Source organism: Bombina bombina, chromosome 3 (genome assembly GCF_027579735.1).
Source record: "Bombina bombina isolate aBomBom1 chromosome 3, aBomBom1.pri, whole genome shotgun sequence".
Taxonomy (NCBI): domain Eukaryota; kingdom Metazoa; phylum Chordata; class Amphibia; order Anura; family Bombinatoridae; genus Bombina; species Bombina bombina.
The window spans coordinates 1219802267-1219823938 of record NC_069501.1 but is presented as its reverse complement, the minus strand read 5'-3'; the positions used below and the strand labels follow the sequence as shown (position 1 = coordinate 1219823938).

Genomic DNA, 21672 nt, shown 5'->3' with positions numbered 1-21672 from the left:
TGAGGTTAAACACAAACAATAGGGTATCTAACTATATACTTATATGATAATCATGGGTGTTTATATTTAATTATGAGTATATGATCTTGCTCATTAGGGTTGCTTTACCTATGTGTTTACAGGGAGTGCAGAATTATTAGGCAAATGAGTATTTTGACCACATCATCCTCTTTATGCATGTTGTCTTACTCCAAGCTGTATAGGCTCGAAAGCCTACTACCAATTAAGCATATTAGGTGATGTGCATCTCTGTAATGAGAAGGGGTGTGGTCTAATGACATCAACACCCTATATCAGGTGTGCATAATTATTAGGCAACTTCCTTTCCTTTGGCAAAATGGGTCAAAAGAAGGACTTGACAGGCTCAGAAAAGTAAAAAATAGTGAGATATCTTGCAGAGGGATGCAGCACTCTTAAAATTGCAAAGCTTCTGAAGCGTGATCATCGAACAATCAAGCGTTTCATTCAAAATAGTCAACAGGGTCGCAAGGAGCGTGTGGAAAAACCAAGGCGCAAAATAACTGCCCATGAACTGAGAAAAGTCAAGCGTGCAGCTGCCAAGATGCCACTTGCCACCAGTTTGGCCATATTTCAGAGCTGCAACATCACTGGAGTGCCCAAAAGCACAAGGTGTGCAATACTCAGAGACATGGCCAAGGTAAGAAAGGCTGAAAGACGACCACCACTGAACAAGACACACAAGCTGAAACGTCAAGACTGGGCCAAGAAATATCTCAAGACTGATTTTTCGAAGGTGTTATGGACTGATGAAATGAGAGTGAGTCTTGATGGGCCAGATGGATGGGCCCGTGGCTTGATTGGTAAAGGGCAGAGAGCTCCAGTCCGACTCAGACGCCAGCAAGGTGGAGGTGGAGTACTGGTTTGGGCTGGTATCATCAAAGATGAGCTTGTGGGGCCTTTTCGGGTTGAGGATGGAGTCAAGCTCAACTCCCAGTCCTACTGCCAGTTTCTGGAAGACACCTTCTTCAAGCAGTGGTACAGGAAGAAGTCTGCATCCTTCAAGAAAAACAGAATTTATGTTTACCTGATAAATTACTTTCTCCAACAGTGTGTCCGGTCCACGGCGTCATCCTTACTTGTGGGATATTCTCTTCCCCAACAGGAAATGGCAAAGAGCCAGCAAAGCTGGTCACATGATCCCTCCTAGGCTCCGCCTACCCCAGTCATTCGACCGACGTTAAGGAGGAATATTTGCATAGGAGAAACCATATGATACCGTGGTGACTGTAGTTAAAGAAAAAAAAAAAAAAAAATTATCAGACCTGATTAAAAAACCAGGGCGGGCCGTGGACCGGACACACCGTTGGAGAAAGTAATTTATCAGGTAAACATAAATTCTGTTTTCTCCAACATAGGTGTGTCCGGTCCACGGCGTCATCCTTACTTGTGGGAACCAATACCAAAGCTTTAGGACACGGATGAAGGGAGGGAGCAAATCAGGTCACCTAAATGGAAGGCACCACGGCTTGCAAAACCTTTCTCCCAAAAATAGCCTCAGAAGAAGCAAAAGTATCAAACTTGTAAAATTTGGTAAAAGTGTGCAGTGAAGACCAAGTCGCTGCCCTACATATCTGATCAACAGAAGCCTCGTTCTTGAAGGCCCATGTGGAAGCCACAGCCCTAGTGGAAGGAGCTGTGATCCTTTCAGGAGGCTGCCGTCCGGCAGTCTCGTAAGCCAATCTGATGATGCTTTTAATCCAAAAAGAGAGAGAGGTAGAAGTTGCTTTTTGACCTCTCCTTTTACCAGAATAAACAACAAACAAGGAAGATGTTTGTCTAAAATCCTTTGTAGCATCTAAATAGAATTTTAGAGCGCGAACAACATCCAAATTGTGCAACAAACGTTCCTTCTTCGAAACTGGTTTCGGACACAGAGAAGGCACGACTATCTCCTGGTTAATGTTTTTGTTAGAAACAACTTTTGGAAGAAAACCAGGTTAGTACGTAAAACCACCTTATCTGCATGGAACACCAGATAAGGAGGAGAACACTGCAGAGCAGATAATTCTGAAACTCTTCTAGCAGAAGAAATTGCAACCAAAAACAAAACTTTCCAAGATAATAACTTAATATCAACGGAATGTAAGGGTTCAAACGGAACCCCCTGAAGAACTGAAAGAACTAAGTTGAGACTCCAAGGAGGAGTCAAAGGTTTGTAAACAGGCTTGATTCTAACCAGAGCCTGAACAAAGGCTTGAACATCTGGCACAGCTGCCAGCTTTTTGTGAAGTAACACAGACAAGGCAGAAATCTGTCCCATCAAGGAACTTGCAGATAATCCTTTTTCCAATCCTTCTCGAAGGAAGGATAGACTCTTAGGAATCTTAACCTTGTCCCAAGGGAATCCTTAGATTCACACCAACAGATATATCTTTTCCAAATTTTGTGGTAAATTTTTCTTGTTACAGGCTTTCTGGCCTGAACAAGAGTATCAATAACAGAATCTGAGAACCCTCGCTTTGATAAGATCAAGCGTTCAATCTCCAAGCAGTCAGCTGGAGTGGGACCAGATTCGGATGTTCGAACGGACCTTGAACAAGAAGGTCTCGTCTCAAAGGTAGCTTCCATGGTGGAGCCGATGACATATTCACCAGATCTGCATACCAAGTCCTGCGTGGCCACGCAGGAGCTATCAAGATCACCGACGCCCTCTCCTGATTGATCCTGGCTACCAGCCTGGGGATGAGAGGAAACGGCGGGAATACATAGGCTAGTTTGAAGGTCCAAGGTGCTACTAGTGCATCTACTAGAGTCGCCTTGGGATCCCTGGATCTGGACCCGTAGCAAGGAACCTTGAAGTTCTGACGAGAGGCCATCAGATCCATGTCTGGAATGCCCCACAGGTGAGTGATTTGGACAAAGAATTCCGGATGGAGTTCCCACTCCCCCGGATGCAATGTCTGACGACTCAGAAAATCCGCTTCCCAATTTTCCACTCCTGGGATGTGGATTGCAGACAGGTGGCAGGAGCGAGTCTCCGCCCATTGAATGATTCTGGTCACTTCTTCCATCGCCAGGGAACTCCTTGTTCCCCCCTGATGGTTGATGTACGCAACAGTCATCATGTTGTCTGATTGAAACCGTATGAACTTGGCCCTCGCTAGCTGAGGCCAAGCCTTGAGAGCATTGAATATCGCTCTCAGTTCCAGAATATTTATCGGTAGAAGAGATTCTTCCCGAGACCAAAGACCCTGAGCTTTCAGGGATCCCCAGACCGCGCCCCAGCCCATCAGACTGGCGTCGGTCGTGACAATGACCCACTCTGGTCTGCGGGAGGTCACCCCTTGTGACAGGTTGTCCAGGGACAGCCACCAACGGAGTGAGTCTCTGGTCCTCTGATTTACTTGTATCTTCGGAGACAAGTCTGTATAGTCCCCATTCCACTGACTGAGCATACACAGTTGTAATGGTCTTAGATGAATGCGCGCAAAAGGAACTATGTCCATTGCCGCTACCATCAAACCTATCACTTCCATGCACTGCGCTATGGAAGGAAGAGGAACGGAATGAAGTATCCGACAAGAGTTTAGAAGTTTTGTTTTTCTGGTCTCTGTCAGAAAAATCCTCATTTCTAAGGAGTCTATTATTGTTCCCAAGAAGGGAACTCTTGTCGACGGAGATAGAGAACTCTTTTCCACGTTCACTTTCCATCCGTGAGATCTGAGAAAGGCCAGGACTATGTCCGTGTGAGCCTTTGCTTGAGGAAGGGACGACGCTTGAATCAGAATGTCGTCCAAGTAAGGTACTACAGCAATGCCCCTTGGTCTTAGCACCGCCAGAAGGGACCCTAGTACCTTTGAGAAAATCCTTGGAGCAGTGGCTAATCCGAAAGGAAGCGCCACGAACTGGTAATGCTTGTCCAGGAATGCGAACCTTAGGAACCGATGATGTTCCTTGTGGACAGGAATATGTAGATACGCATCCTTTAAATCCACTGTGGTCAAGAATTGACCTTCCTGGATGGAAGGATTGTTCGAATGGTTTCCATTTTGGACGATGGAACCTTGAGAAACTTGTTTAGGATCTTGAGATCTAAGATTGGTCTGAACGTTCCCTCTTTCTTGGGAACTACGAACAGATTGGAGTAGAACCCCATCCCTCGTTCTCTTAATGGAACAGGATGAATCACTTCCAGAAGATAACCTTGGGAGACTATTTCTAGCGCCCAAGGATCCAGAACATCTCTTGCCCAAGCCTGAGTGAAGAGAGAGAGTCTGCCCCCCACCAAATCCGGTCCCGGATCGGGGGCCCGCATCTCATGCTGTCTTGGGAGCAGTGGCAGGTTTCTTGGCCTGCTTTCCTTTGTTCCAGCCTTGCATAGGTCTCCAGGCTGGATTGGCTTGAGAAGTATTACCCTCCTGCTTAGAGGACGTAGCACTTGGGGCTGGTCCGTTTCTGCGAAAGGGACGAAAATTAGGTTTATTTTTGTCCTTGAAAGACCTATCCTGAGGAAGGGCGTGGCCCTTGCCCCCAGTGATATCAGAGATAATCTCTTTCAAGTCAGGGCCAAACAGTGTTTTCCCCTTGAAAGGAATGTCAAGCAATTTGTTCTTGGAAGACGCATCCGCTGACCAAGATTTTAACCAAAGCGCTCTGCGCGCCACAATAGCAAACCCAGAATTTTTCGCCGCTAACCTAGCCAATTGCAAGGTGGCGTCTAGGGTGAAAGAATTAGCCAATTTAAGAGCACGAATTCTGTCCATAATCTCCTCATAAGAAGAAGAATTACTAATAATCGCCTTTTCTAGCTCATCGAACCAGAAACACGCGGCTGTAGTGACAGGGACAATGCATGCAATTGGTTGTAGAAGGTAACCTTGCTGAACAAACATCTTTTTTAGCAAACCTTCTAATTTTTTATCCATAGGATCTTGGAAAGCACAACTATCTTCTATGGGTATAGTGGCGCGCTTGTTTAGAGTAGAAACCGCCCCCTCGACCTTGGGGACTGTCTGCCATAAGTCCTTTCTGGGGTCGACTATAGGAAACAATTTTTTAAATATGGGGGGAGGTACGAAAGGTATACCGGGCCTGTCCCATTCTTTATTAACAATGTACGCCACCCGCTTGGATATAGGAAAAGCTTCGGGGGGCCCCGGGGCCTCTAGGAACTTGTCCATTTTACATAGTGTTTCTGGAATGACCAGATAATCACAATCATCCAAATTGGATAACACCTCCTTAAGCAGAGCGCGGAGATGTTCCAACTTAAATTTAAAAGTAATCACATCAGGTTCAGCTTGTTGAGAAATTTTTCCTGAATCTGAAATTTCTCCCTCAGACAAAACCTCCCTGGCCCCCTCAGACTGGTGTAGGGGCCCTTCAGAAACAATATCATCAGCGTCCTCATGCTCTTCAGTATTTTCTAAAACAGAGCAGTCGCGCTTTCGCTGATAAGTGGGCATATTGGCTAAAATGTTTTTGATAGAATTATCCATTACAGCCGTTAATTGTTGCATAGTAAGGAGTATTGGCGCGCTAGATGTACTAGGGGCCTCCTGTATGGGCAAGACTGGTGTAGACGAAGGAGGGGATGATGCAGTACCATGCTTACTCCCCTCACTTGAGGAATCATCTTGGGCATCATTTTCAGTGTCACATAAATCACATTTATTTAAATGAGAAGGGACCTTGGCTTCCCCACATTCAGAACACAATCTATCTGGTAGTTCAGACATGTTAAACAGGCATAAACTTGATAACAAAGCACAAAAAACGTTTTAAAATAAAACCGTTACTGTCACTTTAAATTTTAAACTGAACACACTTTATTACTGCAATTGCGAAAAAGTATGAAGGAATTGTTCAAAATTCACCAAAATTTCACCACAGTGTCTTAAAGCCTTAAAAGTATTGCACACCAAATTTGGAAGCTTTAACCCTTAAAATAACGGAACCGGAGCCGTTTTTATATTTAACCCCTTTACAGTCCCTGGAATCTGCTTTGCTGAGACCCAACCAAGCCCAAAGGGGAATACGATACCAAATGATGCCTTCAGAAAGACTTTTCTATGTATCAGAGCTCCACACACATGCAGCTGCATGCCATGCTGTTCTCAAAAACAAGTGCGCCATACCGGCGCGAAAATGAGGCTCTGACTATGATTAGGGAAAGCCCCTATAGAATAAAGTGTCTAAAACAGTGCCTGCCGATATTATTTTACAAAAAATACCCAGATTAAATGATTCCTCAAGGCTAAATATGTGTAAATATGATCGATTTAGCCCAGAAAATGTCTACAGTCTTAATAAACCCTTGTGAAGCCCTTATTTACTGTCTGAATAAAAATGGCTTACCGGATCCCATAGGGAAAATGACAGCTTCCAGCATTACATCGTCTTGTTAGAATGTGTCATACCTCAAGCAGCAAAAGACTGCTCACTGTTCCCCCAACTGAAGTTAATTCCTCTCAACAGTCCTGTGTGGAACAGCCATGGATTTTAGTAACGGTTGCTAAAATCATTTTCCTCATACAAACAGAAATCTTCATCTCTTTTCTGTTTCAGAGTAAATAGTACATACCAGCACTATTTTAAAATAACAAACTCTTGATTGAATAATAAAAACTACAGTTAAACACTAAAAAACTCTAAGCCATCTCCGTGGAGATGTTGCCTGTACAACGGCAAAGAGAATGACTGGGGAAGGCGGAGCCTAGGAGGGATCATGTGACCAGCTTTGCTGGCTCTTTGCCATTTCCTGTTGGGGAAGAGAATATCCCACAAGTAAGGATGACGCCGTGGACCGGACACACCTATGTTGGAGAAAACATGATTTTCATGCAGGACAATGCTCCATCACACGCGTCCATGTACTCCACAGCGTGGCTGGCAAGAAAGGGTATAAAAGAAGAAAATCTAATGACATGGCCTCCTTGTTCACCTGATCTGAACCCCATTGAGAACCTGTGGTCCATCATCAAATGTGAGATTTACAAGGAGGGAAAACAGTACACCTCTCTGAACAGTGTCTGGGAGGCTGTGGTTGCTGCTGCACGCAATGTTGATGGTGAACAGATCAAAACACTGACAGAATCCATGGATGGCAGGCTTTTGAGTGTCCTTGCAAAGAAAGGTGGCTATATTGGTCACTGATTTGTTTTTGTTTTGTTTTTGAATGTCAGAAATGTATATTTGTGAATGTTGAGATGTTATATTGGTTTCACTGGTAAAAATAAATAATTGAAATGGTTATATATTTGTTTTTTGTTAAGTTGCCTAATAATTATGCACAGTAATAGTCACCTGCACACACAGATATCCCCCTAATATAGCTATAACTAAAAACAAACTAAAAACTACTTCCAAAACTATTCAGCTTTGATATTAATGAGTTTTTGGGGTTCATTGAGAACATGGTTGTTGTTCAATAATAAAATTAATTCTCAAAAATACAACTTGCCTAATAATTCTGCACTCCCTGTATATGTTCCAACCTAACACACTCAATGATCTAGTTATGCCCAATAGTGATAAGTACATACACATATATTATTGGTGACACTGTGTATATAGACTTGTTATCTAGATTTTTATTTGAGATTGAGAATTTGGCTTAACTAGTTTTCAAAATCATAGACCAGAATTACATTGTTAACTCAGATGAATTGACAATTACACATAATTTACTTGTGCTACAATAGACTCTGTTTGCCTAGGATGCTCTTAGGCTACTCTTTAAGACCAACTGTTGCTTTACTTATGTACTTATAGTGTCGTCCTATTAAGGGTGACTAGTGTTATTTTTGCGTAGGACTAGGATGAGATTCACACACATTATGATGTAGAATAGTGTGCTTATTATCTAGCCTCTAACATGTAATCACATGTATTTCATTTGAATAAGTGCTCTATCACCAAGTGTAAATAAACTAACATTGGGAGTATTTACCTATGTTCACTTCACGTAAGTTCTCTATATATTAATTGCACAGGTCTTTGGATTCTATTTGCTTGTACATCCTATGCACACAGTCTCATGATCTTAAAGTGAAGGTCAATTTTTCTTATTCACAAGACTTAATGTCTAAACTAATGGTAAAATTATTGCAGTCGCTTATTTTATATGTCTAAAAAAATATTCCTTTACATATAAACAGTATTTATATTATACCTCCGTTTTCCCTATACGCTCCGCACCGCCCCATCAACACTTCCTTATTCTTATCGGATGACGTAGCTTTGTCGGTTAGAAGTTGACTACGCTTGTGCACCCGTGATAGATTTGAACTGCGCATGCGTATCCTCAGATCGATGGCGCATGCGTTCCAGTAAGTGCCGTAACTATGCTGGATCTGCCATATATATATTAGCGATGTCTATTATATAAAATGTGCAACTTTAATATTTAAACACCTATCTATTGTAGAAAAAAACAGTTCTATCGATTTTCAAAACTGTTATAATATGGTGCTGGATCGTGCAAATATTCTTGACCGCGGTAGCTTTTTAGCAAAGAAGGAATATTAGAATTAAAAAAATTATACCCAGATTCTTGAATAATAGTTTAAAGCAATTGTAATATACATTAATAAGTATGTGAGATGCGCTGCGCTGTCATAATTGCCTGTTATTATTTTTTGAAGCGGTTTTGCTATACTCCAAGAGAGAGCGATGCTGTAGAATCAATGTAACTATGGATAGGAGAACTGACAACTCATGCGCGTTACATGAACGAGCATGCCGATGATGATGCGCTGTTTGTATAAACGCATGCGCATAGGGTGGCGATGACGAAAGAGAAAAGGGGCTGGACGCCATGGGGGTAAAATACCGATAGGAGCGAAAATATGTCAATCACTGAAGGCACTATGGCGGGCGGATTGTACAGCATAAACGGAGCGGGTCAAACAAGTAAAAAATAAAACTTATTATTGTCTTTTCATATATTTTGATGAATGAACATCATATTGATTTTTGCTGATAGATTGAAAAATGATATCCAGAACGCCAGACTTGACCTTCACTTTAACAAGGAGGACTTACTAGCAGTATGATTCAGTTCAGTATTGATATGCGCAGGGTTGCTAGGACACGCTCAGCTGTTTTGTAACACGTCACTTTGCTTTTTAGTTTGTCCCTGGTGAGATGCCATCACTGACTGTTGGCGCATGCGCAGTTGGGCCATTGGAACGCCGGTGTGCATTCTTGCTTTGGATTATCACTGCACGGTGTGGGGTATAAATATGGGGTAAGTCTATAACATGTAACATGTTTATTATGGTCTGAGGAAGGGGTTAAACTCCCCGAAACGTCACTAATAAAGAAAACTATTTCTTCAATACCAGTGAGTGCCTTTCTATTGGATTGACTATATATATATATATATATATATATATATATATATATATATATATATATATATATATATATATATATATATATATACAGTATATATTATGATGCAATACATATACATTAATTGGTGTCAGTGGGCTGGTATCACATAACTGCAGTGCCGAGGTTCAGTCCTATATGCTCCTTTCTCATGCTGTCCTCCAACTGAACTACCGCTACATGTGCACAATTCACACGCACATATGCACTGACACTCTGACAGGCCTGCCCAGTATTTCTTATGTGTGGAGTGGCAAACCTGTCACATCTCGCAGTGGGGGCATTTAAGGTTGTGGCCAACCAGGAGGGCTGTCAAGGCCCGGTACTGGGCCATGGCCCGGCTGTTGTAGACTCTAGAAGGCATATTTTTTTGGAAGATTCGGCAGGGTAAAATTCTAAAAGATGCAGTGACCGAATCACTGAATCCCTCAAGTTCACCTCAGTATAAGGAGCCGAGCTTATTGAACCAAAAAATAGAGTCTCTGAGGTCACCTCCTGCCAATTCCCTATCTTTAGAAAGAACATAGAGCCCAGACAAAGACTTATGTTGTCATACCTTAACTGTTGAATCCTGCACACTCCTTAGTGAGTAGCAAGATGACAATAAACAACAATAACTAATACATAAAATATAAAAAATATAAAAGAACATGCTTGGTTTTTTTTTTGGTTGTTTACTTGACCTTGGGAGTAAATTGTGTATAATTACATTGTAAAATGATTGCCATCATGCAACACTGGGAGGTATATAGATGTGATTGAGCATTTAAAGGGCCACTAAACCCTAAATTTTTCTTTCATGATTCAGATAGAGAATACATTTTTAAACAACATTCCAATGTACTTCTATTATCTAATTTGCTGCAATCTTTAGATATCCTTTGTTACAGAAATAGCAATGCACATTGGTGAGCCAATCACGTGAGGCATCTATGTGCAGCCACCAATCAGAAGCTACTGAGCATATCTAGATATGCTTTTCAGGAAAGAATATCAAGAGAATGAAGCAAATTAGATAATAGAAGTAAATTAGAAAGTTGTTTAAAATGGTATTCTCTATCTGAATCATGAAAGAAAAAAATTGGCTTAGTACTATCACCTACTCTGTTCCATAGCCTTAGATGATAACGAGTACCCCCTCCTTATGTTCCTTGAAGGTCCTCAGCCTTCATGATCCAGTTGGAACCATATTTTAAGAAAGTGGGCATTGGTGCCATGGATCCATGTTCTGACATGGTATATTTAGCGTTAATTTCTCTAGTATTTCCGCCCATGTACGAACTCCTAGTTTCTAGTGTCTAGCGATACAGATTCTAGTGGCCGTACAGAGGGTTCTAATAAATGTGTCTATAGCGGAAATGTATGGTTTTATATGTTCGTTTAATAGGGCTTGGGATATTGTCAGGGTGATACGTTCGGATAATATCGAGCTAAGTAAAGTTGATAGTTTAGGGCTATTACTATTTAAAGGGATATGAAACCCAAAATGCTTTTTTTGTGATTCAAACAGAGCATACCATTTTAAAAAAAGTTTCCAATTTACTTCTGTTATCAAATGTGATTAATTCCCATGGTATTCTTTGTTGAAGGAATATTTAGGTAGGTGTCTGACGCTTTACAGGAAAATAGTTCTGCCATCTAGTGCTCTTGCAAATGGATAACATTCTTGCAAAACTGCTGCCATATATTGCTCCAGACCCATGCACACTCGTGAACTTACATCCCTGCTTTTCAATGAAAGATACTAAGAGAACAAAGAAAATCAGTGTTTTTAAGGAGTAATTAATACATAACACTTTAAGTAAATAATGTAACTTAGCAAGCGAGGTTGAAAGAAGACAAAAGACAAGTGAATAACACACTGACCAAACATTTAGTTTTCCACCTGATTGTATGTGCACTATACAGAGAGCATAAACCATATTAGCTTAGACTGCAAACCCCTTACACAGGCTGAGATTCCATTCTAAACCATCCTTAGGTATACAAAGTAACACTCACCTCCGCGGCAGCAGATATCTCGAGCGTGGAATTCTGAAAGAAAAGAAAAACCATAAATCATAAATAACCTGGGCAGGCAGACTTTTGCATAAATGGGGGCATATCTGATCACTTTAGTTTAAAGATCATAAAATTAAAATGGAAATGATGGTGTAAAAAGAACTTCTTATTAAACAAATGCTCATTTTTACTATACATTTATCCCACATGCAGCTTCTTTGGAGGTAAGCTCTTTAGGAGTACAAAATCTAGGTACTGGACAATCACCTCCTTCTCATGACTGGCACGGGAGCACACGTGGAACTGCATTTAACACCCAGTATAAGACTATATGCATGTCACCCCTTTGCAAGGATTAAAGAGTTAAACATATAGTGAAAGACATCCTTTTGTTTAAGAGATATTAGCGCTCCACTTTGTAATACCAGCGCACGCTAATTTGCGCTAGTATTACAAGTTAATCACAATGTGAACGCAAGCAGAACTTAAACATATATGTACATCAATATATGCGTATATATATTTTTGTGTTAATATGTGTATATACATATTAACACATAAATATATATGTATATAAGCATATATATACAGGGAGTGCAGAATTATTAGGCAAGTTGTATTTTTGAGGATTAATTTTATTATTGAACAACAACCATGTTCTCAATGAACCCAAAAAACTCATTAATATCAAAGCTGAATAGTTTTGGAAGTAGTTTTTAGTTTGTTTTTAGTTATAGCTATTTTAGGGGGATATCTGTGTGTGCAGGTGACTATTACTGTGCATAATTATTAAGTAACTTAACAAAAAACAAATATATACCCATTTCAATTATTTATTTTTACCTGTGAAACCAATATAACATCTCAACATTCACAAATATACATTTCTGACATTCAAAAACAAAACAAAAACAAATCAGTGACCAATATAGCCACCTTTCTTTGCAAAGACACTCAAAAGCCTGCCATCCATGGATTCTGTCAGTGTTTTGATCTGTTCACCATCAACATTGCGTGCAGAAGCAACCACAGCCTCCCAGACACTGTTCAGAGAGGTGTACTGTTTTCCCTCCTCGTAAATCTCACATTTCATGATGGACCACAGGTTCTCAATGGGGTTCAGATTAGGTGAACAAGGAGGCCATGTCATTAGATTTTCTTCTTTTATACCCTTTCTTGCCAGCCACACTGTGGAGTACTTGGACGCGTGTGATGGAGCATTGTCCTGCATGAAAATCATGTTTTTCTTGAAGGATGCAGACTTCTTCCTGTACCACTGCTTGAAGAAGGTGTCTTCCAGAAACTGGCAGTAGGACTGGGAGTTGAGCTTGACTCCATCCTCAACCCGAAAAGGCCCCACAAGCTCATCTTTGATGATACCAGCCCAAACCAGTACTCCACCTCCACCTTGCTGGCGTCTGAGTCGGACTGGAGCTCTCTGCCCTTTACCAATCCAGCCACGGGCCCATCCATCTGGCCCATCAAGACTCACTCTCATTTCATCAGTCCATAAAACCTTAGAAAAATCAGTCTTGAGATATTTCTTGGCCCAGTCTTGACGTTTCACCTTGTGTGTCTTGTTAAGTGGTGGTCGTCTTTCAGCCTTTCTTACCTTGGCCATGTCTCTGAGTATTGCACACCTTGTGCTTTTGGGCACTCCAGTGATGTTGCAGCTCTGAAATATGGCCAAACTGGTGGCAAGTGGCATCTTGGCAGCTGCACGCTTGACTTTTCTCAGTTCATGGGCAGTTATTTTGCGCCTTGGTTTTTCCACACGCTTCTTGCAACCCTGTTGACTATTTTGAATGAAACGCTTGATTGTTCGATGATCACGCTTCAGAAGCTTTGCAATTTTAAGAGTGCTGCATCCCTCTGCAAGATATCTCACTATTTTTTACTTTTCTGAGCCTGTCAAGTCCTTCTTTTGACCCATTTTGCCAAAGGAAAGGAAGTTGCCTAATAATTATGCACACCTGATATAGGGTGTTGATGTCATTAGACCACACCCCTTCTCATTACAGAGATGCACATCACCTAATACAGGGAGTGCAGAATTATTAGGCAAATGAGTATTTTGACCACATCATCCTCTTTATGCATGTTGTCTTACTCCAAGCTGTATAGGCTTGAAAGCCTACTACCAATTAAGCATATTAGGTGATGTGCATCTCTGTAATGAGAAGGGGTGTGGTCTAATGACATCAACACCCTATATCAGGTGTGCATAATTATTAGGCAACTTACTTTCCTTTGGCAAAATGGGTCAAAAGAAGGACTTGACAGGCTCAGAAAAGTCAAAAATAGTGAGATATCTTGCAGAGGGATGCAGCACTCTTAAAATTGCAAAGCTTCTGAAGCGTGATCATCGAACAATCAAGCGTTTCATTCAAAATAGTCAACAGGGTCGCAAGAAGCGTGTGGAAAAACCAAGGCACAAAATAACTGCCCATGAACTGAGAAAAGTCAAGCGTGCAGCTGCCAAGTTGCCACTTGCCACCAGTTTGGCCATATTTCAGAGCTGCAACATCACTGGAGTGCCCAAAAGCACAAGGTGTGCAATACTCAGAGACATGGCCAAGGTAAGAAAGGCTGAAAGACGACCACCACTGAACAAGACACACAAGCTGAAACGTCAAGACTGGGCCAAAAAATATCTCAAGACTGATTTTTCTAAGGTTTTATGGACTGATGAAATGAGAGTGAGTCTTGATGGGCCAGATGGATGGGCCCGTGGCTGGATTGGTAAAGGGCAGAGAGCTCCAGTCCGACTCAGACGCCAGCAAGGTGGAGGTGGAGTACTGGTTTGGGCTGGTATCATCAAAGATGAGCTTGTGGGGCCTTTTCGGGTTGAGGATGGAGTCAAGCTCAACTCCCAGTCCTACTGCCAGTTTCTGGAAGACACCTTCTTCAAGCAGTGGTACAGGAAGAAGTCTGCATCCTTCAAGAAAAACATGATTTTCATGCAGGACAATGCTCCATCACACGCGTCCAAGTACTCCACAGCGTGGCTGGCAAGAAAGGGTATAAAAGAAGAAAATCTAATGACATGGCCTCCTTGTTCACCTGATCTGAACCCCATTGAGAACCTGTGGTCCATCATCAAATGTGAGATTTACAAGGAGGGAAAACAGTACACCTCTCTGAACAGTGTCTGGGAGGCTGTGGTTGCTGCTGCACGCAATGTTGATGGTGAACAGATCAAAACACTGACAGAATCCATGGATGGCAGGCTTTTGAGTGTCCTTGCAAAGAAAGGTGGCTATATTGGTCACTGATTTGTTTTTGTTTTGTTTTTGAATGTCAGAAATGTATATTTGTGAATGTTGAGATGTTATATTGGTTTCACTGGTAAAAATAAATAATTGAAATGGGTATATATTTGTTTTTTGTTAAGTTGCCTAATAATTATGCACAGTAATAGTCACCTGCACACACAGATATCCCCCTAAAATAGCTATAACTAAACTAACAAACTAAAAACTACTTCCAAAACTATTCAGCTTTGATATTAATGAGTTTTTTGGGTTCATTGAGAATATGGTTGTTGTTCAATAATAAAATTAATCCTCAAAAATACAACTTGCCTAATAATTCTGCACTCCCTGTATGCTTAATTGGTAGTAGGCTTTCGAGCCTATACAGCTCGGAGTAAGACAACATGCATAAAGAGGATGATGTGGTCAAAATACTCATTTGCCTAATAATTCTGCACTCCCTGTACTGTATATACTTACATTGTGGTCTATGGGAATGCACAGTTCCCATAGACTGCAATGTAAAGGCACTTTTCAGTGCCTTTTTTCCTAATACCCCAATCCCACCAACTTTAAAGCCCCAAAACTGCCTAGTGCAGTTTTATTTATAAAAAAAAAAGCTAGATTTTTTTGTAATAAAAAAACTACAATGCCCTCTATTTTGAGGGCATTTAGGGCACTTTTAGGAAATTAACCAGAGATCTAATCTCTGAGTGCTAATAACCAGCCACTTGTAATGGCTGGTTTAATTATTGTGCTTCTGCAAATGGGCAAATTTGCCTGTTTGCAGGAGCGCAATAATTTAGCGCTCTACTTGTAATCTAGCCCTAAATAAATGCTAGATAGAATGATGCATTCCAAGAAAAGATTAGTCTGATTCTGAGAATAACATGTAGATATATTTTTTAAAGTTTCCTAAATTGTTTAAACATTGACAAAATAAGTGTAAAATGTAAGTGTCGATAAAACAATTGGAGCTGCCATGGTGTAACTTAGGTTACCTTCTCTGCTGTGGCCAATTAGGGACAGTTATAAATAGGTCACTAGAGTGTGCAGCCAATGACTGTGTGTGGAATATAACAGTGTTCTGTGCTTCCATTTCTAACAGGAATTGAAAAGCCCACAATTTCAGAATGGAATTGCAGGAAAAAGGGACAAAATAAATAATAAAAGTATATTGTAGAGTGATTTTATATATACGATTTATCATTTTATGTTGCCATCTCAAAGTGTTTAATGTCCCTTTAACAATAGCATGCTTTAACAAATTAGTACCCTAGTGCATCCTTTTATAAGGACACTAAAGTCAAAACTAAACTTTCATGAACTTCCAGTGGATGATAGTTTCAAATAGCTATTCACAGAATTAAAAAAATATTATAAATTACCAACATAAAAAGTAAAAAAAAAAATATTAAAAAAAGGATTAAATGATCTCATTCCACAAAAAACTTTAGCTTTCTAACTGTAGAAAAAAAATCTCAAAATTTGTTCAATGGCATCCTCTGATTCAACTAAGACCAAATATATTTTCTATTATTTGAAGGTCTTTGTCTGCAGCTATGTCTACAATGATGCAATGGGGTAACTAATTTGGTGTAGCAGGACTGACCAAATTCTAAAAATTGACCCCAAAACTCTCTCTCTCTCTCTCTCTCTCTCTCTCTCTCTCTGTATATATATATATGTTTTTTTGTGTGTGTAGACAACCCAAGGTATTAATATAGCCTTATTTAGGTATATTTCAAACCCCAGTTTGGGCGCCAAATACAATCAAATAATAAAAAATAAAAATCATTAACAAACTTTGGGTTTCGCACTAATTATTTAAACATAATAAGACAAATGGATGTGAAAGCTTTTCTGAGATACATTTTGTTCAGAAATTGAAGGCATATATGGCTTTGCCATTGGTTTTTGGTGATTAGGTACTGGCAGACAATCTGCCAGTACCAGTGTAGGGCCTTTTTCTAATTAATTAATTTTTTATTTTAATTTTTCTGTAGTGACACTGTCTGTATCGGATCTGCCTTCATATGGTAACATAGCACAATAAGTGCTCCTTTACCATATGAAGGTAGATGCCTTGTACCCCCTGGATGTGACTCTCTCTGTCAAAGCTGACAACAGGATCACAACCTGAGCCAGAATGGATAGTTCTACGTTATGCAGTACGCGCTGGCACTTGTACCACATGTTGTAGAACTACAGCGATCTAGATGTAGGGGTTAAGAGATTTTCCAATTTACCTCCATTATCAAACTGTGCACAGTTTTGTATATGCACCTGCGGAGCATGTGCAAGAGTTCAGTCTATACATATTTAAGTCTGTCACATGATACAGGGGCCAGCACAATGAAGTAGAATTTGAAATTTGTCATTAAAAAAAATCTACTTCTTTAAAATTCTGAGACAGTGCTACAACATTTTATTTTTATTATGCTTTTTTTGATTATGCAATTCTTCTATAATAATTTTAAACTCTTTTGCATGGCCATGCACATGATACACACAGACTTTGTCCTGTATTTACCAGTAAACAGAATTCTGCGTGTCTTTGTTGAACAGTTTTACAGCCTGGTTGTGAAACATGGTGTGTGTGTTATGTAGGTTTGTGCCTGTCAATAAAGTGTTAAAGCGTGGAATGAGTCAGGTCCTGGAATCTCACACATATCATAGCAACCTGTAGCCATTTAATCTATAAAGAATGTTTTGAAACAAACTACAAAATGCCATTGCCATAGGATATAAACAAAAGACATACCGTACATTTTCATGTATGACCTCAAAGCATTTACAGATTTCACTTTAAAAAAAATATATGTATTTCTATTAAATCAAGAGCAATCAACATTTTTTAAATTGATTTTGCAAAACTGAACTTTAAATACACCATGATCTGGTTTATTAAACAAGTAGATTACAATATGGTCACAGTAGGATGTAAATCAAAATCTCAAAATTTGTATGAGATGACGTTGCTACTAAACCATTGTACTTAATAAGCTGTAGTCATCTGGTCAACTTTTTCAGAACATACTTTAGTCTTTTGTATGTACCAAATAATTCACTTTTCTTGAAAGAAACTTTGATACATAAACATAAAAAATAGACCTTTTTTTTTACATTAATTTCCCATTTGATGCAATATTTTTTTTTTATAGTATTAATGTGGTTAAAGGGACATAATACTCATATGCTAAATCACTTGAAACTGATGCAGTATAATTGTAAAAAGCTGACAGGGAAATATCACCTGAGCATCTCTATGTAAAAAAAAGAAGATATTTTACCTTACAATTTCCTCAGCTCAGCAGAGTAAGTGCTGTGTAAAAAGTTATACTTCAGCTGCTGGCAGGTAAAAAAAAAAAAATGAAAAAATGAACAGCAGCCAATCAGGATCAGCAGTGCTGAGGTCATTAACTCTTATACTGTGATCACATGAGATTTCACTTAACTCTCATGCTTTCTCATGCTTCCTGCTTTCTATACCGCACCCCGCTAACGTTGCTGACTGCGACAGGAGATAACAAATACAAGACAATCGTCATTTACTGTACTCTGAGTTTATATGTCTCCCACATTGGTATTTAGATGCCTGAACTGAGTATATATTGCAGAAAACACTAACATTTTTTATTTTAATAAAATTATATTTTTTTTCCAATGGCATGGAGAGTCCACAAATCAATTCTAATTACTAGTATGAATTCAACTCCTGGCAACCAGGAGGAGGCAAAGAACACCCCAGCAGAGCTGTTAAGTATCACTCCACTTTCCATAAATCCCCAGTCATTCTTTGCCTTGTACATCAGGAGGATGTGGGAAGATGGTGTCTTAAGATATTTAATCCTTTAATGGTTACTTTTCCCTGCAAGCAAGGATTGGGGCTATGCTGTGTCCATGTAATGGTCGCTTTTAGCAGTTGGAAGACAGCAAAGTAGTCCTTTCTTACCTTCCAACATTTATGCTACCGCTATACAGAAAACCAGGGTTGGTTACTCTGCTTTTCTTTTTCTACAGGTCCCTGTCAGAGGTTTGCTGAGTCTGTCATACCTGAGAAGCTGTTCCTGTCCTGCAGCTAAATCCACAGATAAGTGCTTTTGCCTTCTAGGTAGAAGGATTAAGCACTTTTGGGGGGTTAATTCCCTCAGTTTATAATAACTAATATCTCTTTAATTTAGAGAGACAAATTTTGGGCAGCACTATCAGGGTACTAAACTGCTTAGAGGAGAATGGTCTGAGAGGGTTAACACTGGAGGCTCAGAGTAATTTGAGAGACTAGCCTGATTATTTTTTGCCCTTATAAATATAACTTGTGTTTTTGGGCTAAGTGCCCTATGGGACAGACTTTAAAGTGAATGTAAAGTTTTTGGTTTTTGCAGCCTGTATTCTATTCCTCATCTAATATATAGTATGATCGCAACTTTTTTTAATTTTTTTTATATATTTTATAGTTATAAATACACTTTATATTTACATTCCCGGCCGTTCCTAGCTCCGCCCTTTATGCATTGCCGGATAATGCCTTTATTACTTCAAATGCGCGTTCCGGATTGCCGGAACAATTGCGCATGCGCACCATTCCCCATACAATCGATTTGCGCCTGCGTGACCCAAAAAATGTTATGCCTAAAGCGCAGGCGTCAATCGTTGCAACATAGTATTCAATGACTAGCTATCAATGATAGTATTCAATGCCGGCGACGCTGAAATTTGCGCTGGTTTGGTATCCTATATACGAGCGTAACCTAGAAGTTACGCTCGTATATTTCTGCCGTCGCCCGTAGTTTTTTGGGCCATAGGCAGGTATACCAAACCAGCGCAGTTTGGTATCCAATATACAGCGTAAGGACTTACGTGGCGAAAATGGAGAAATCTTACTCCATTTTCACCTCGCCACAAAAAGCAGCCTTGGTAAGCCTTACGCTGACTATTGGAGCCTCGTAACTCCCTAAACTAGCTACAAAATAAAGCTAACACCTAACGCATGCGCAATGTCTATCTACCTGTCAACCGCGATCCCCCGCCGCAATCCCTAATAAAGTATTTAACCCCTAAACCGCCGCCATCTACATTAACTACCCCCTAATGTGATCCCCCTACACCGTCGCCAACAATATTAAACTACCCCCTAAAGTGAGCCTCTTACACCGCCGACATCTACCTTACCTACCCACTAAAGTGAGCCCCTTACACCGCCGCCATCTACCTTACCTACCCCCTAATGTGAGCTCCTACCCCGCCGCCATCTATTTTAAAATTATTAACCCCTAATTTAATCCCCCTACCCCGCCGCCACCTATATTAAATTAATTAACCCCTAATCTAATCCCCCTACCACGCCGCCACCTATATTAAATTATTTAACCCCTAAAATACTAAACTATCCCTACCACTAAACCCAAGTCTAACCCTACAAATAGCCCTGAAAAGGGCTTTTTGCGTGGCATTACCGCAAAGTAAACTGCTCTATTGCCAGCCCTTAAAAGGGCTTTTTGAGGGCCATTGCCCTAAAGTAATCAGCCCTTTTACCAGCCCTTAAAAGGGCTTTTGGTGGGGCTTTGTCACAAAGTAAACTGCTCTTTTGCATCTAATCTAAATCCCCCTACACCGGCCCTACCTATAATAAATGTATTACCCCCTAATCTAATCCCCCTACACCGGCCCTACCTATAATAAATGTATTAACCCCTAATTTAATCCCCCTACACCGCCGCCAGCTATATTAACTATATTAACCCTAATTATATTAGGGTTAATATAGTTATTATATTATATATTAACTATATTAACCCTAATTATATTAGGGTTAATATAGTTAATATCGTTATTATATTATCTAAATATTAAGTATAATAACCCTATCTAACTCTAACATCCCTAACTAAACTCTTATTAAAATAAATATAATATTAATATTATTAATGAAAATATTCCTATTTAAATCTAAATACTTACCTATAAAATAAACCCTAAGATAGCTACAATGTAATTAATAATTACATTGTAGCTATTTTAGGGTTTATATTTATTTTACAGGTAACTTGGTATTTATTTTAACTAGGTACAATAGCTATTAAATAGTTAATAACTATTCAATAGCTACCTAGTTAAAATAATTACCAATTTACCAGTAAAATAAATCCTAAGCTAAGTTACAAATACACCTACACTAATCCCCCTACACCGCCGCCAGCTATATTAACTATATTAACCCTAATTATATTAGGGTTAATATAGTTATTATATTATATATATTAACTATATTAACCCTAATTATATTAGCTATATTAACCCTAATTATATAAAATAAACCCTAAGATAGCTACAATGTAATTAATAATTACATTGTAGCTATTTTAGGGTTTATATTTATTTTACAGGTAACTTGGTATTTATTTTAACTAGGTACAATAGCTATTAAATAGTTAATAACTATTCAATAGCTACCTAGTTAAAATAATTACCAATTTACCAGTAAAATAAATCCTAAGCTAAGTTACAAATACACCTACACTAATCCCCCTACACCGCCGCCAGCTATATTAACTATATTAACCCTAATTATATTAGGGTTAATATAGTTATTATATTATATATATTAACTATATTAACCCTAATTATATTAGGGTTAATATAGTTAATATCGTTATTATATTATCTAAATATTAAGTATAATAACCCTATCTAACTCTAACATCCCTAACTAAACTCTTATTAAAATAAATATAATATTAATATTATTAATGAAAATATTCCTATTTAAATCTAAATACTTACCTATAAAATAAACCCTAAGATAGCTACAATGTAATTAATAATTACATTGTAGCTATTTTAGGGTTTATATTTATTTTACAGGTAACTTGGTATTTATTTTAACTAGGTACAATAGCTATTAAATAGTTAATAACTATTCAATAGCTACCTAGTTAAAAGAATTACCAATTTACCAGTAAAATAAATCCTAAGCTAAGTTACAAATACACCTACACTATCAATAAATTAAATAAACTACAAATATCTAAACTAAAATACAATAAAATAATCTAAAATA

At 39.1% G+C, this 21672-nt stretch overlaps 1 protein-coding gene across 2 annotated transcripts in view; it reads right to left on the bottom strand.

The window, feature by feature from the left end:
* GDPD4 (glycerophosphodiester phosphodiesterase domain containing 4) overlaps positions 1–21672 on the bottom strand; it is a 225002-nt gene that overhangs the window by 177138 nt on the left and 26192 nt on the right. For both annotated transcript variants that reach the window (XM_053708689.1, XM_053708688.1), the window contains exon 2: positions 11359–11391. The gene's annotated coding sequence lies outside the window, so the exon portion shown is untranslated. The remainder of the gene's footprint in view (positions 1–11358; positions 11392–21672) is intronic.